General features: G+C 41.9%; 1 protein-coding gene across 1 annotated transcript in view; it reads left to right on the plus strand.

Annotated features, from left to right (window-relative positions):
• MAPK9 (mitogen-activated protein kinase 9) overlaps positions 1-14,584 on the plus strand; it is a 104,197-nt gene extending 89,613 nt beyond the window's left edge. The window contains exon 13 of the transcript XR_005294326.2: positions 10,915-14,584. The gene's annotated coding sequence lies outside the window, so the exon portion shown is untranslated. The remainder of the gene's footprint in view (positions 1-10,914) is intronic.
• Positions 14,585-14,918: the final 334 nt, after the last annotated feature.

A 14,918-nucleotide genomic window follows, 5' to 3' on the forward strand; every position in this document is an offset into this window, starting at 1 on the left:
ACACAGCCCCAAGTGCAAATTTGGAGTAGCTGCAACAATCTACAAGTGGATGTTTTTCTGATCAGGAATTGCACAACTAATTTCAAATAATGAATCCATTTCCAACTGGTGTGAACAAAAAGGGAGGCAAAATTCATTGACTACCTTATTAATTATAAATTATTTGCCCAACTCTGCTCGCAATCTAGTGAAGGACATGCAGTTAGGAGAATAGCTCTGGTTGCCTAATGTTTGTCCCACAGTGCACTAATCAGGCACTAAGCTCCCAAATTGCATTCAGTAGTATGTGGATTGCAAGCTCTTTGGGGCAGGAACTCTCTCTCTGTTCTGTTTGTAGCACAATAGGGTCCTGGTCTATGACAGGCTGCTTCTGCAGTACACATTCATGGATGGACTACTGCACTTATGCACTGTCAATTGCAGGATCAGGGCCTTAAAGGTTTTTTTTTTTTTTTTAAAGCATCTTTTTTAGTTGCAATCTCTTAAAAAATCTAACATATACTATATATTGCTGCCTCTGCTGGCTAGGCTATCAAGCTGATTTCCTGACAGTATGTTTGTTATCTTCAGCTAATGCATGTTTATTTTAATTAATAAACATGAATTGAAATAACATTCAAGTTATGCAGTTTTCCCTGTGAATCATGATATAGTTGATAACAGGCAGTGTTTTGTTACTACAAAGGTTGGGATGTTTTTACTCTCTCAGCAGTCAAAACCTAAAATAGTTCACAGACCCAAAGGAGAGTAAAAAAACCATCTCTTTAAAAAAAATGCAATTATTCTTTGTAATATATTCTAAATAATGCAGCACTTAATTGGCTACTGCATGCTGTTAAATGCCTTTTAGCAGTTTGCTTTGTAAATTCTTCTGAGAGCATCTGGTTCCAAGCCAAGTTTAGTTTAATGATACTGGATATGCTACACAGACTCAAAAATTGCCAAGAAAGTTGCTACTGAAAATGACTTTAAGGCATCAGGAAGTGTGTGTGTGTGTGTAAGATATTTAGGCAGATCCTTTGAGGATCTGGACCAAAGTCCTTACACTAGGGAAGGGTGATTAGTGCTTAAGACACCCTGTACCCCATGTTCACCACTTTTATATGGTTCTGATATATTTTGTACAAAGTATGCCTTGCGAGGTATCATTTGAAAACACATAATCTGCTGAATATTATTATCCTATTGAAATGTGTGTAACGTCATGTAAAATTATTAGATTTTGCTATGTGATTGTTACAGAAATATGTTGTAGTTCTGGGTAAAACCCACAAACAAGTTTTCAGAGACAAAGACACACAAACAATCCCAGACAGGGATCAACAAGTCAAGAGGGCTATCACTTACTTAAGCAACCATTCTTCAGCAACAGGGAAGTGTAAACAAGAAATTTACATTTCATCCCAGCTACAGGTTCAAATCTCACATACATGGGACTGTTTGTCTCCATCCCTGTGGGGGTTTAACTTCAAAGAGAGGAGGAAGATATAAAAATAAGATAAAGTGACCTTCACAGGACCCCTCTCTTCTCTTCCCATCTCTCTGCTCATGACACTAACAACTAACTGAAGAACATTGAATCCAGCCTGTGAATTGTTACAGCTTATGGTGAGAGAGACATTTTGTTTTTTAATTCATCTGGGTATTACCTTGTGGTTTTATCTTTTTATTTCTTTTGTAACCAATTCTGACTTGTATGCCTTATTACAGTTAATAAACTTGTTTTATTGTTTTATCTAAACCAGTGGTTCTGAACCTTTCCAGACTACCATACCCCTTTCAGGAGTCTGATTTTTTGTGCATACCCCCAAGTTACACCTCACTTAAAAACTACTTGCTTACAAAATCAGACTTAAAAAAATGCCACAGCACACTATAACTGAAAAATTGCTTACTTTCTCATTTTTACCATATAGTTATAAAAAAAAACCCAATTGCAATATAAATATTGTACTAATATGTCAGAGTATAGTATATAGAGCAGCATAAACAAGTCATTGTCTGTATGAAATTTTAGTTTGTACTGACTTTGCTAGTGCTTTTTATGTAGCCTGTTTTAAAACTAGGCAAATATCCACCGCCCCAGAAGACTTCTGCATAACCCTGGTTGAGAACCATTGATCTAAACCATTGTGTTTTGATTGAAGTGTTTGAGAACCTCTATTTGATAAACAAGGCTGGTGCGTAATCATTACCCAGTGTTGGAATGATGGACTTACTATGAGCATACACTATCCAGGAGAATACAGAGCAGTATAAGATGCACATTTCTGGGGAGCAAGGCTGAACTGGGGATATGTGGGTGTTGCCCTGTATGTAATTCATGGATGGCTAGGCATAGCATTCACGTACTCAGCTGGGAGTGATTTTACATGCTAGTGTCTGTGTGTGTGTGCAGAGCCCGGAGGGGTGGCTGTTCACCAGCAAAGCAGTGTAAAAGGCATCACAGGCTGGAGAGCTAAGGGGACACTGCAGTCCAGCAGTTCAGATTGCACCCTTGGGAATGTCACAGTTCTTTACTGTAAGTTCCATAATGACTTATGGCACATATCTCATATTTAACATATCATATACCATGTTTACACATTTCCAGAATTAAGGAACCCAATCCCACAAACGTTTGAGTATCTGAGTGACTTAACTCTTGGGAGTAGTTGCACTGACTCCGTGCATGTCTGCAGGTTTGTGTCTTAAGAACTCAGAGTTCGGTTTGGTTTTATGTTTGCATTTTTGCTTCCATCAGCAATGACTCTTCATAGAGCGGGTGTATGATATTGTGTTGCTTCACTATGGCTGTATTTTATTTTAAACCTTCTAATTAGCTGTCAGATTAATGACAGTGGAGTGCTTTCCCATTCCTGTAAATGTTCTGCAGAAGGTAGGTGGGAAAATATCACAGTTTATATTTGCAATAGTGAAATGCCACATCATTGTAATATTCACGGGACAGTAGCCACCAAAACTTAAGAGCATGGTGTAAGTTACCTTTGACTATCCAGTAAACAGAGCAATCAATCAAAATTTAGCAGTGTCTCCATTAAACTTGCTTCTCCATCAGCCTATTTTTACGTCTGCAGGCTGAAATAAATCATGGCAATCAGCGTGCTGCACTAAATGGTCTGTGACATTCTCCACCTTTGCTGCGTGAAGTTGTTTAATCGTTCCCCAGCTCACCTCAGTTGTCTGTTTATTTCTACTTGGTTTGTTCTTGACAGCTGCCTTTGCCAGATGTGGTTAAACCCTGGAGTCCTTTAGATCTTTGATTTCTTTATAACAGGTCACTGGGCTGGATTCTGGGCTTCACTCCTCAGGAGCAGTGCAGAAGGGGCAAGAACAGTTGGTTTTGGAGCTAGTGCAGCCTCCAGCATATGTTAGAGCAGCCCATACAGCTGCTTTATGCTCCCACCAGTGGGACCATGCCTCCTCCTGCCTTCAGCCATTTCCCTGGCATGTTCCTATGCTGGGCCTGTGCAAGGAGGGTAGGGGAGGTAGTGCAGAGCTACCTAAATCAGCTATCTGCTATTCTCCGGGGGCTGCATAAGTTGGCTTCATGGTCCCTTTGTCCCTCTGGCTGCAGGAGAGCTCAGAACCAAGTCAAATGTGGGGAATGTAGTAGATCTTGCTAAGCAAAAAGTGAAACTGGGCTCACTTTATTGTGATAAATGGCCAGACAGTTTTGTCTTGTTAAGAACTGTTTCAGAGCATGGAAGTTGCCATACCATTAGGAGGACTCTGCCTAGCTGAAGGTAAACTCCTCTGTAATCAGCATTAATCAAGTGCTGCTCCTCAACAAAGCTAAGGGAAGCTGCTAGATTTTGTTGTGCAATGAAACCATTTTGTTAAACTATTTTTACCCCATAGTGTGTGAATTTTGCAAATGGGGAACACAGAGGTGTAATTTCTCTTGCTCTCACACATTTCCCATTGTGTTTGGAGTGGAGCTGCAACTCAGCAGGGTTTTACAATTCCAGCTCTGTAGAAAAGAACCTTCTGTTCTGTGGACTGTAAGTAGTAAGTTTGCAGTGGTCATGAGGGTGGCATAGAGAAGTGTAGAGGTGAGGTCATGACCACTGTTCCCTCTAAGCTGTGCGTGTGCACACAGATCCTAAACCCCGCACACACAGCGAAACACTGGGTGCACAAACATTTGCACAGAAGCACAACAATTTGCACAGAAGAAATTTTTGGCGCACAAGGCCTGTCAAAAATTAGAGGGAACATGGGTCATGACTCCAGTCCGATGCACCACTGTATGTGATCCATTCCAGTACTTGAGCAGCACCAGCAACTCTGAGACAGCCGGAGTTTGCAGAACCTAGTGTGGTTGGAAACAGTTGTCTCTGTGGGTTCTTCTTGACACAAGTAAATGCTGAAACATTAAACACTTTCACTGCTGTCATATTTTCATCACACCCAAAATCCCCATTTTCCCTTCTCTTCATTAATATGGCTCAGTTCTCATCACTGCTCTCTTCCTCATTCTCTTACTTATGCCTTTGCAAATTCCCCCTCCTGCTGACTCCTTCCATGTGCATAGATCTGTCTTGCACACTCTCCCTGGATCCTGGTACCAACTCAACTGCCCCCTTCTCTCCCAACCATCTCCCCTTCCTTGGATGAGCTTCTTTCAGGGTTCAGTTTTCTCTGAGCTGGGTTAAGTGAACCTTGAATCTCACATGCCTGACACACAATGCAGTGTGGATCACATATGACCTGAGAAACCCTAGAATGCTCCACCACTGGCAAGATTTAACAACAGCCACGCCTGGGGCCCAGCACAGGGGCAGCTGGACCTCACAACTAGTCTTCTAAGAAGGTAGTGAATGCAAGTGGCTGGCCCCTCTGTGAATTAATTTACTGAGGCTCAGAGTTAAAGTAACTAACTATTCAAGTGTGAGGATAGCGCTAAAGACCAACTCCCAAAAGCTGCAGAGGACTCGCAACTCATTTCATGTCAACAAAGGTTTCATGTTTCCATTAGCTCTTTGGATTTGCCAGTGTAAAACCTGCAATGGATTCCTTGGGGTAGTCTTTTTTTTAAGCTTTTCTGTAATCTTGTGTAGGGATCTGGAGGGATCTTCTCAGCTTAGATGTGGGGAGAACTATTTCCTGCCCACCTCCAGACATTTCTTTAACATTGAGACACTAGGGGACAATCCCAAGCTCTCTCTTGCCAGTGGGTTTTTTTTTCTTTGCTGTTATTGTTTTCTTAAGTCTTGTGGGACCCATCACATTTTTGAGCATCAACTGCTGCTAAAACAATATAATTAAAATGCTGGAAAACTCTTAAGCTTAATGTAAATCTATTGTGCTGAATTGTTAGCCTGTGGAAGGTGCATGATTTTTCAAAATTAAAACATTCCATTTTAAAGTCCTTTCTTAGTGGCTCCAGCTTATTAGCATATATTAGCATCTTTTTGCATAGCAGATACAAGAAATCTGGATAAAGTAGTAATAGAGCAAGGTTCATATTTAAAGGGAACTTTGTACATCAAATATCAAGGCTGTTTCAATTAACAATTAAGAGCTTGATTAGTTTTACAGTTTTGAGGAGCACATATGTTTCAAAGGAAACGGGCACAATCAGTTAATGGCTTGTGAGGATCTTTCCCTATTAAAATATTAACCTTTGGAGGGCTTTGACAGTCTGTATACTGTTCATTTCATTATTTTACATCTATAATACCATACAGCAGAGTATCAGCAATGGGTATCCCAATTACAAAATGCCTTGCATTATGCACGTCAATATATTTGTAATGTATTATGTACACCATTGTACGTACTAATTAATCCTATGAAGACTTGTCACCGTATGTATTCATTTAGCTAGCATATAAACACATCAAAGCCACAAAGGTGAGTGGGATACCCAATTCCTATTCAAGCTGTTATTATATAACAACATTCTTAAATCTCCTTCTAAATGAATGGGACATGGGCATCCACAGCTCTTAGACAGCTTTGAACATTTCAGTCCAGAGTTTTAAGGGAGAGCATGCTATTGTGTGCTTTGGGAGGGCACTAGTTTCTTGTAAGTGAGCTTCACAAAACACTAATCATTGAAATGGTTACAAGAATCGCTTCCTGTTCTCTGTAAGCCAGATACTCAGCTGGTGGGAATCAATGGTGCTGCACTGAAGTCAGCAGAGCTATGCCAGTATACACGAGTTGTGGATCTGGCCCTATGTTCTTATACTGGAAAAAAAATCCTCTTGCTTCTACTTGCCTCCCCCCACTACTGCCTTAATCTAGACCTCCTTTCCCTCCAAGACCTCTGGACAGAGAGACACGGACAAGCCTTCCTGGATCTAATTCACGGTTGTGATCCTTTGGAGCGGACGCCAGTGGCACCACAGAGCAGCCATCAATATTTTCTTTATTTTTTAAAAATTAAAAATACTTTTTTTAAAAAAAAGGCTCCGAATCAAGATGAAATGTTTTGCTTTGGGCCAAACTGAAATGGTTTTTTAAAAATGTTTTCAAAAATTTCAGTTTTAGTTCAACCCATAATGAATTAAAAAAAACTGGAAGAGCCAGGAAAGCAATAAATGCATTATTCTCCTAGTGCTGCCTCTTTTCTGAGGGACTCCAAGTGTTTCATAAACAGCAACCCTCATTATATCCCTTTGAGGTAGGTAAATGTGATTATAGTCATTTTACAGATGGCTAAATGGCAGAGAGTGGGTAAATGACTTACCCCATGACTGAGTCAGTGACAGAGTTGGGAATAGAACTTAAGAATCGCATCTCTTAGCAACCTCTCCTAATGGCTAGCCCACATGCCTGGGAGCAGAATTTGATGGCCTGGCATGGAATTTAAATGCTCCTCAATTTTATATAAGCTTTCGTGAGTCACGAAAGCTTATGCTCTAATAAATTTGTTAGTCTCTAAGGTGCCACAAGTGCTCCTTTTCTTTTTGCGAATACAGACTAACACAGCTGCTACTCTGAAACCTGTCAATTTTATATGCGGTTAGTGCCTTCATGGAACCTGCTTTGGGAGCAAATCCTTCCTATCATCATCTAGAAGGACATTTTCATTTAAAATTTTACTCTGCAAAAACGGGGCTCTTGGAAATGGGGAGCTAAGCTACTCTTGAATGACAGCTGGGCAGGTAATGGTAAGGCTGTAAGATTAATTTAATTTATTAAATCTTTGAAGAGTGTACACTGAAGACTGTAAAGAGGCTTTTGAGGTTGGTGCCGCATGCAATGATGAGTAACAGAATGATTTATTTGCCAATGATCCATTTTACATGCCCCCCCTTGAATTAATAACTTTAAAAAACCCACAAGTACAGCTGTAGAGTTAATTATTTTACTTTTTTCTCTATTAAAATATAAAATTGATGCCTCAGCCTCTAAAATGCTTCATTTAGCCACTTCCACCCTGACAGGAGAGCTGCTTTGAAAGTCTTGGCAATCATTGCCTCCATGTAAATCACCTCATTGTGATCAGGATTTTTCTTTTAGAAGGATCCAGGCTTTATCTGGAAGGAGCTTCAATGCTTGGGTGACATAAATTGTGCCTGAATCACACTCTAATCAGGCTATTTATAGATTCATAGATACTAAGGTCAGAAGGGACCATTCTGATCATCTAGTCCGACCTCCTGCACAGCGCAGGCCACAGAATCTCACCCACCCACTCCTATGAAAAACCTCACCCATGTCTGAGCTATTGAAGTCCTTAAATCATGGTTCAAAGACTTCAAGGAGCAGAGAAGCCTCCCTCAAGTCAACCATGCCCCATGCTACAGAGGAAGGCGAAAAACCTCCAGGGCCTCTCCAATCTGCCCTGGAGGAAAATTCCTTCCCGACCCCAAATATGGCGATCAGCTAAACCCTGAGCATATGGGCAAGATTCACCAGCGAGATACCCAGGAAAGAATTTTCTATAGTAACTCAGATCCCATCCATCTAATATCCCATCTCAGGGGATTTGGCCTATTTACCCTGAATATTTAAAGATCAATTACTTACCAAAATCCCATTATCCCATCATACCATCTCCTCCATAAACTTATCGAGTAGAATCTTAAAGCCAGATAGATCTTTTGCCCCCACTGCTTCTCTTGGAAGGCTATTCCAAAACTTCACTCCTCTGATGGTTAAAAACCTTCGTCTGATTTAAAAATGTGTGGCTCATATCTTAGCAACACAATAGAAATAAGTATCCAGGGCAGCTACGTAAATCAAGTGTGTGGACCAGAAATGTTGAAGCCTGACCTTATCTTTTAAAATATGGGTGCTTACCATGGCCATGGTATTTAGAGGGCCTTTTAACATGGCTACAGTTATGAATATTTCAGGATTTCTATTCTAATAATCTATTTGCGAGTGGAGGAGGGGATTAATTTAGCAGCTATAAAAATTCACTCCAGGCTGAAATCTAGTTATGAGGTCCCAGTTTACGATCAAACTAGTTTGTAAATAGTGTATACACACACTTTTTTTTTTTTTTGAATTTACAAAACTAAAAGTGAGGGATTTGAAGATATTTTTCATATTTCTGTAACATGCTTTTAAATTTTTAAAAGAGAAATTCAGCAGCCCATATGATTACTTCTCAGTGTTGACTAGTGAACAAGTTACCCTACAAACAAAGGTTACAGAATAGCAGCCATGTTAGTCTGTATCTGTAAAAAGAAAAGGACTACATGTGGCACCTTAGAGACTAACAAATTTATTAGAGCATAAGGTTTCATGAGCTACAGCTCACTACATCGGATGCATACAGACTAGACGAGACGTGATAAATCGATCCCTGATAGATCGATCACTACCCAGTGACTGCTCCTTTACGCATTCACATAGAAGGAAAGGGATCTCTGAGAACACTACCTTGTGCAGGGAGCCTTCTCCCCAGCTGGATTATTTCTGATATAAGGGCTCTATCGTACCCTGTCCCCAGACCCTATGGGGCCCATGAGAAATAGAGCAAAGGTTATAGAGCAGCCTTGAGCCTGAGGCTGCTCTAACTTGCGCTGAATGCTGGACAGACAAGATAGGTTTGCAAAGCCCAAAGGACTGTGGTAGGATTTATATAGCATGTGCGTAGCTGAGAACAGAACTTGATCTGAGTAAAAAACAAGGGGAGATAGTGCTGAAGAATTTATTTAATCAGGTTAAACAAGCAAAGAAAGAACAAATCAGACATACCCTGAGAGAGAGTGCACACAGTGTGCTACTCTCTTTATAATAGCATTTTGCACAGACTCCCAGTACTGCTGTCCACCCCCTAGCAGAAAGACAGGGAGTCTCCTTTTCATTTTACTGTAAATATCTATTCACTGCACCATAGGTCTGCACGTGCAAAAGTGAAGAAAACTGCACATTAAACAGCAACAGGCTAGAAAATCTCTGGCAACAGCAGTGGCAGGATATATAGTGCTATGCATCTTCCTTGTGTTATTTACTATACTGTGATTTGTCCTAGTGTGGACACAGTTAGACTGGTATAACAATGTAGAAAAATTAGTTGTATTCCAGTATAAGAGTGCTTATATCAATATAAGTACAGGTATACCAGTATAACTGCCTACACTAGAGAGGTTGTACCACTGCAACTGTTGTTGTTATTTACTTATTATTTGTATTGTTGTAACCCTAATCGTGAACCAGAACCCTATTGTACTAGGTGCTGTACAAACATTGAACAAAAATATAGACCCTGCCCCAAGGAGCTTACAATCTAAGTAAAGCTGAAGTGGTACAACTTTTGTATGTAGACAAGGTCTTAAAGTAGTCCCCAGTAATTGCTCCTTGAGGAAATGAATTGCAAATACAGGGCTCAATTCAGAAAAAAGTATATGCCGATGAATGGTACCGGATGCTGCCTAGAGGAAATCAGCCAAAATATGGTAGCTGCTGGATGATGAAATGATTTATGTGGTTTACATACCAAACAAAGTGAGAGGGGAAAAAACCCAGCTCATAAAAAACCCATTTCCAAAGTGTTACAAGCTTTGCATTTTCAGGTGAGCCATTTCATTAATTATTTAGAACCAGCTATGCCAATGTTGTCAACGCGCTGATTCACCCTGTTCCATGTGAAACGCAACATTCTCTGCCAAAAGCACTGCATAAAATATCCCTGAACATGCCTTTTTTTTAGCTGGGAAAGCCAATATTAACTTTTTTTAAAACGCTTCCTTGGCAGATGGCCGTGCCCGCTTGGGTGCCCAGCATGGTCGTTGACAACTTGCTTCCTCTCTTTGACAGATTTGAACACAAGAATGACTAACACAGCCGTTCTGGTAGCTCTCAATTTATAGAAGTGAAGGTGGTTGGGGAAATAATTATCTTCAAATAATATTTTTACTGCAGTGCCCCACTTTAGACCAATATTCACACCAGGACTGACCTCCAACTCCTGATCCCACAGTTTCACCCACAATTAAGTTTTGGAGAGCTTCTTTCCTCCAATAACATTGTTTCTTCTACCCCTAGTAATGTATGTCCTTCCTGACCCCGCACCTGCTGTGGTGCTCCACAGGGTCCAGAGTGAGTTGATACCATAGATCCAGGTGACTTCTGCCCAATTCCGGCCACATGGGGGATCTTCTCTGCACATGGACTTGGGGAAAACAATCTGTCCCTTTCATTCTTAAATATCTGGTAGCCACTGAAAACACACGCTCAAGATAGACATTAGCCAGAAAGAGTCAATTCTTGATCATGTTGACGAGCCACATTTTTATTATGACTACAAGAGTGAAAAGTTCCCATGTATCAGCATTTCTACTAAACCTCGAGTTAAGCCTTCTGACCTGTAGGCAGCCATTTACTCAATGTGAGGACAGCGGTGTCTGTGTAGGGAGCCCTTTATAACTGCCATCTGATAAAGTAAGCACATTTGTTTAAATCAATAGTTATTAATGTTCTTCTCTTCTTCCTTTTGTCTATTAGATACAACTCAGCTGGAGTACAGCAAGAAAATGGATAAGGATTTTATTTTATTGAATGACTCTGAACGCAACAGTTATTTGTACTACACTAACTGTCACAAAAAGGAGAGCTGAATGACCTGTGTACACTAGGATTACCAGGCAAATGAGGTTAGCTCTTTAGAGAGAGAGCGCATGCTTGAGCAAAATTAATGATAGGGGAGAGTTGGCTCTATTCAGGGATAAGTGTCAAGTTTGTGTCCTTTCCTATGGCATCTTGCATTAGAGTCTGCGGGAGACTAGAGAGCACAATGGGCAGGAAGGAAAAAAGTGGCACCGTGCTTTGCGTGGTGTTTGCAATTATTTTATGAAGAGTGGAACACACTGAGCAGGTTTTGGATTAAAAGCACACAACCACATCCATGGAAAGGGCATGCTTGGGTGCACCTGCACGCAAACTGAATTCTCTTTCCAAAGAAACTTAATATTAACTCTTCACGAAATATAAGGGTCTGTCTTCACTGCAGAGTAACCCAGGCTCTTACATGGATATTGCTCCTCACCTGGCTATTGCCCAAACACTCAAGTCTCTCAAGAGTTTAGTGGTACTTTCATGTCAGGCTAGCTGGCCCAGCTACTGGTATAGGCTAGAGTTCAGATGCCACTTTCACTCGGGAGAGTAACTCACTCACTTTTCAATAAGGATGCTGGCTAACTGAGTGCTGATAGCTCTCCAGTGCCTTCCTACAGTTCCCGTCATGTGTCCAGAAGGGCGGACATGTTCTGAGAAAGAATCACAGAGCAGCTCAGCTTACTGTAGCCCAAATTACCATGGGATGTGCCCCCAGTAGTCCTAGCATCACAGGTGAGTGTCACATCAGTCACGACACAGTAACTCAGGTAGGACTTGGCCAGCCTGAGTGCTGATTGCCTGAGTTAGCTCTGTAGTGAAGACACAATGGGTTTGACTCTATGCTCAGTTACACTGGTGTAAATCAGGAATAACTCCCCATTGAAGTCAACTGCGTGAAGCCAGAGTGAGAGCACATTCACATGAACTAATTATACTGAATCTTTCAATTTCTTTTTGTATTGTGGCAAAGTACCTTGTTCTCCTCATCAGACTCAGTCCTTTTTAGCCTTGGACACACCGGCTTGGGCAAGGCAAATCCTTACAGGTAGCACAGGGTCTGGTTATTCCTTTCCCTGATCAGTCCCCTGTACTTGCTTTCCTTCCCTTCTGGGGAGGGAGTGCAGCCTTCCTTCTGGAAGGGGTCTGTGTCTTGCTGCCCTTAACCTACTGGTAGCTTCTCTCATCCTCTCCCCTTCCCTGCACCCAAAGGGTTTAAAAAGGTCTCCAGCAGTTGGAGTCAGCTGAACCTAATTAGCTCCCTAGCAACCCCTTTTTCAGCTGAACTTTATTTCCCCCAGTGCTCCTCTGAGAACAGGGAGAGGCCTTTTAATCCCCTGGGACTAATTACTATGCCTTCCTTTTTTGTAGCTGTTTGTCCTGGGTTTACCACAGTATGAAGAAAAGGCAAGAACTAATGACAATGTTGTTTTGGAGCCAGATTTTCAAAAGAGCCCGCTCCATTGGCTGCTGCACTCTTCTGAAATGCTGGCCAGAGGGGTTGGGATGGGAGTGACTATGGGCCAAGCACTCCTTGACAATCTGGCCCTTTTATTTAAGTGGCTATATGGGCATCGTGGTCTTTTGAAAATCTAGTTCCAGCTCTGGTGCTCAGCACTTGGCAGTCTGGCCCCCAAGGTAGAACCATACTGCCCTCTGTGATCACTGGGTCTCCGCTTAGATTAGTCAAGTGAGCATTTTCTTGGGATTGGAGCATGGAACCCAGCATCAGAGTTCCTGATTCTGTACCCAGTTCTGTCCCTTATTTGCTGTGTGACCTTGGGGCAGATCACTCAGGGCTAAATTATGGCAGGTGCCCTAGAGCAAAGAGAGTGTCAGAAGGTTCTTTCTCTCCAGTGCCTCCCAAGTGCCTCATAATTTGGATTTCTAAGGCTGAAGAGCGCCACGGAGGAGCTTGACTGTAAGTGGGTAGTACAGTGACTGGGTAATGACCCTAACTCAGTATGCAGCATCAAGGACTAACTTGGAAGGGCATAGTGGGGAGCAGATGACCTTTGACTGCTGCTCTGTGTGCTCTCCAGGTACCTCTGGGAGCACAAATTCCTCCACAGTCATGATGCTGCCCTCTGTTACCACTAGGGCACAGGAAGTCCTCCTCCAAACATGGCATTCACAGCCCCAGTGTAGCCCTTCACCCCTCGGCCTCACTGGAACATTAGTGCAATACCTACATCACAGGGAGCGTTGTGAGGTTTATTAATCTGTCTAAATTCCCTTTCGCTATCCACCAGGTGCCTATTAAATTAAGTCACTAACATATCAATATTGCCAGCCATGAGTTTTGTTTCTTTGCACAATTCTAATAAGCAGGTGTAGGTATCTGCTTCTCCTGTGGCTGGATCCAGCGAGCATGGGAGCTGCCTGTTGCTCTGAAATACTAGAGCCCAGCCTCTGAAGTGGTAACATAATCCCACCATTCCAACGAAGGCGGAGTCTTTAAAAAAGGTTAATCCACAACAGATGGTGTGAAGCAACACAAAGCGCTGCTAATGACTATTGTGATGGGACTGAAGCTGTGAAGGTGGATGGTGCCAAGAATCAGCCAGCTGCGTGTGGCCAATGCCCTGGGACCGTGCCAAGAGGGATGTGTCAGGGATTTGAGTCACAAATGCAGGGTTCCCAGGGCACCCAGTGGTGCTCACCAAAAACAATTCTCTTTAAAGCTACATTTTGGTTTTTGTAGTGATTTGACACACCAACTGGTGGAAGCAGACAAATGAGCAGCTGTTTTCAATGGGCAAGCCCATGAAAGGAGAACGTTTCCAAAAATATTAAAAGAAAACTGCTACAGGTGGTGGCACAAAAACCATCCCAACCTTGCCCTAGCTTTGGCTTCCCTGCTCAATAGCCAGGGGAAAGTTGGGTGAGGACCAGACATGGACTCACATAAGGGATCTTTAGTGATTGGCTTGGCCTTACCTAGATTAAATGAATGAAGAGAATTCTGTTTAGAAATGGGGACTGAACCAGAACCTTGGATCTGAACAGCATCAAGTGTCCAAAGGGGCAGAACTGTGGATCACAACTTGGGCCCAGCTCTAATTAAAATTCATTCTTCACTCTCCTGCTACTGCATTTGGAAGATGGCTTTTTATGAAGGTCTCCTCCCCACATGTGCAAACGACTGGAGACTTGGAAGGAGATTTCAGATATCCTAGGTTGAGAAGAGGGTAAAACCTCAGCACAGTGTGCAGTCAGACATATAAATATATAGAGGCCACCTCTGAGCTTGTAACCCTTGAGATACCACCCATGTACTCTCTATCCTATTGTTGATGGTAATGATTTATATAGACCAGCATTTCCTATTTCACATTGATTTGGAGTCCCCTTTAACTCCTTGTTTGTTTGTTGGTTTGTTTGTTTGTTTGCGGGGTTTTTTTTTTTTTTTTTTTTTTACAAACTCTTCTCTTCCATCCCTCACAGTCTTGCTAGGCATTTATTGACCCACATGACTTTCTAGTTCTTCTAAATTTAGGCCATGTGTATGCTGGGGAATTTGCCTCAATTTATGACCCTGGTGGCCATAGTCACAGCTGCATTGGTATAACCTCCAGTCCAGACAGGGCAAAAGCACCATAAGCCATGATTTGCACCAGTGCAGCTTGTTTCCACCAATGCAAATAGTATAGATGAGCAAAGCTGCTATCTGCTTGCGCTGGTGTAGCTGGCTGTAATCAGGGTAAATCCTCAGTGTGAAGAAAGCCTAAGCTTGGTGCTGTTGTATAAGATTTGTTAGAGGAAGGCTGCTGTAGTGAACTCTGTGTTTTGCTCTAGGAATCCTTATGATGCACGTGCTTTTATCATTCCACTGGCATTCTGGGGTTAATTAATTTGGTTAGAGCCCATTGATCTCCTGATGATGTTGTTAGTGT

The sequence above is a fragment of the Dermochelys coriacea genome, chromosome 8 (assembly GCF_009764565.3).
Source record: "Dermochelys coriacea isolate rDerCor1 chromosome 8, rDerCor1.pri.v4, whole genome shotgun sequence".
NCBI lineage: Eukaryota > Metazoa > Chordata > Testudines > Dermochelyidae > Dermochelys > Dermochelys coriacea.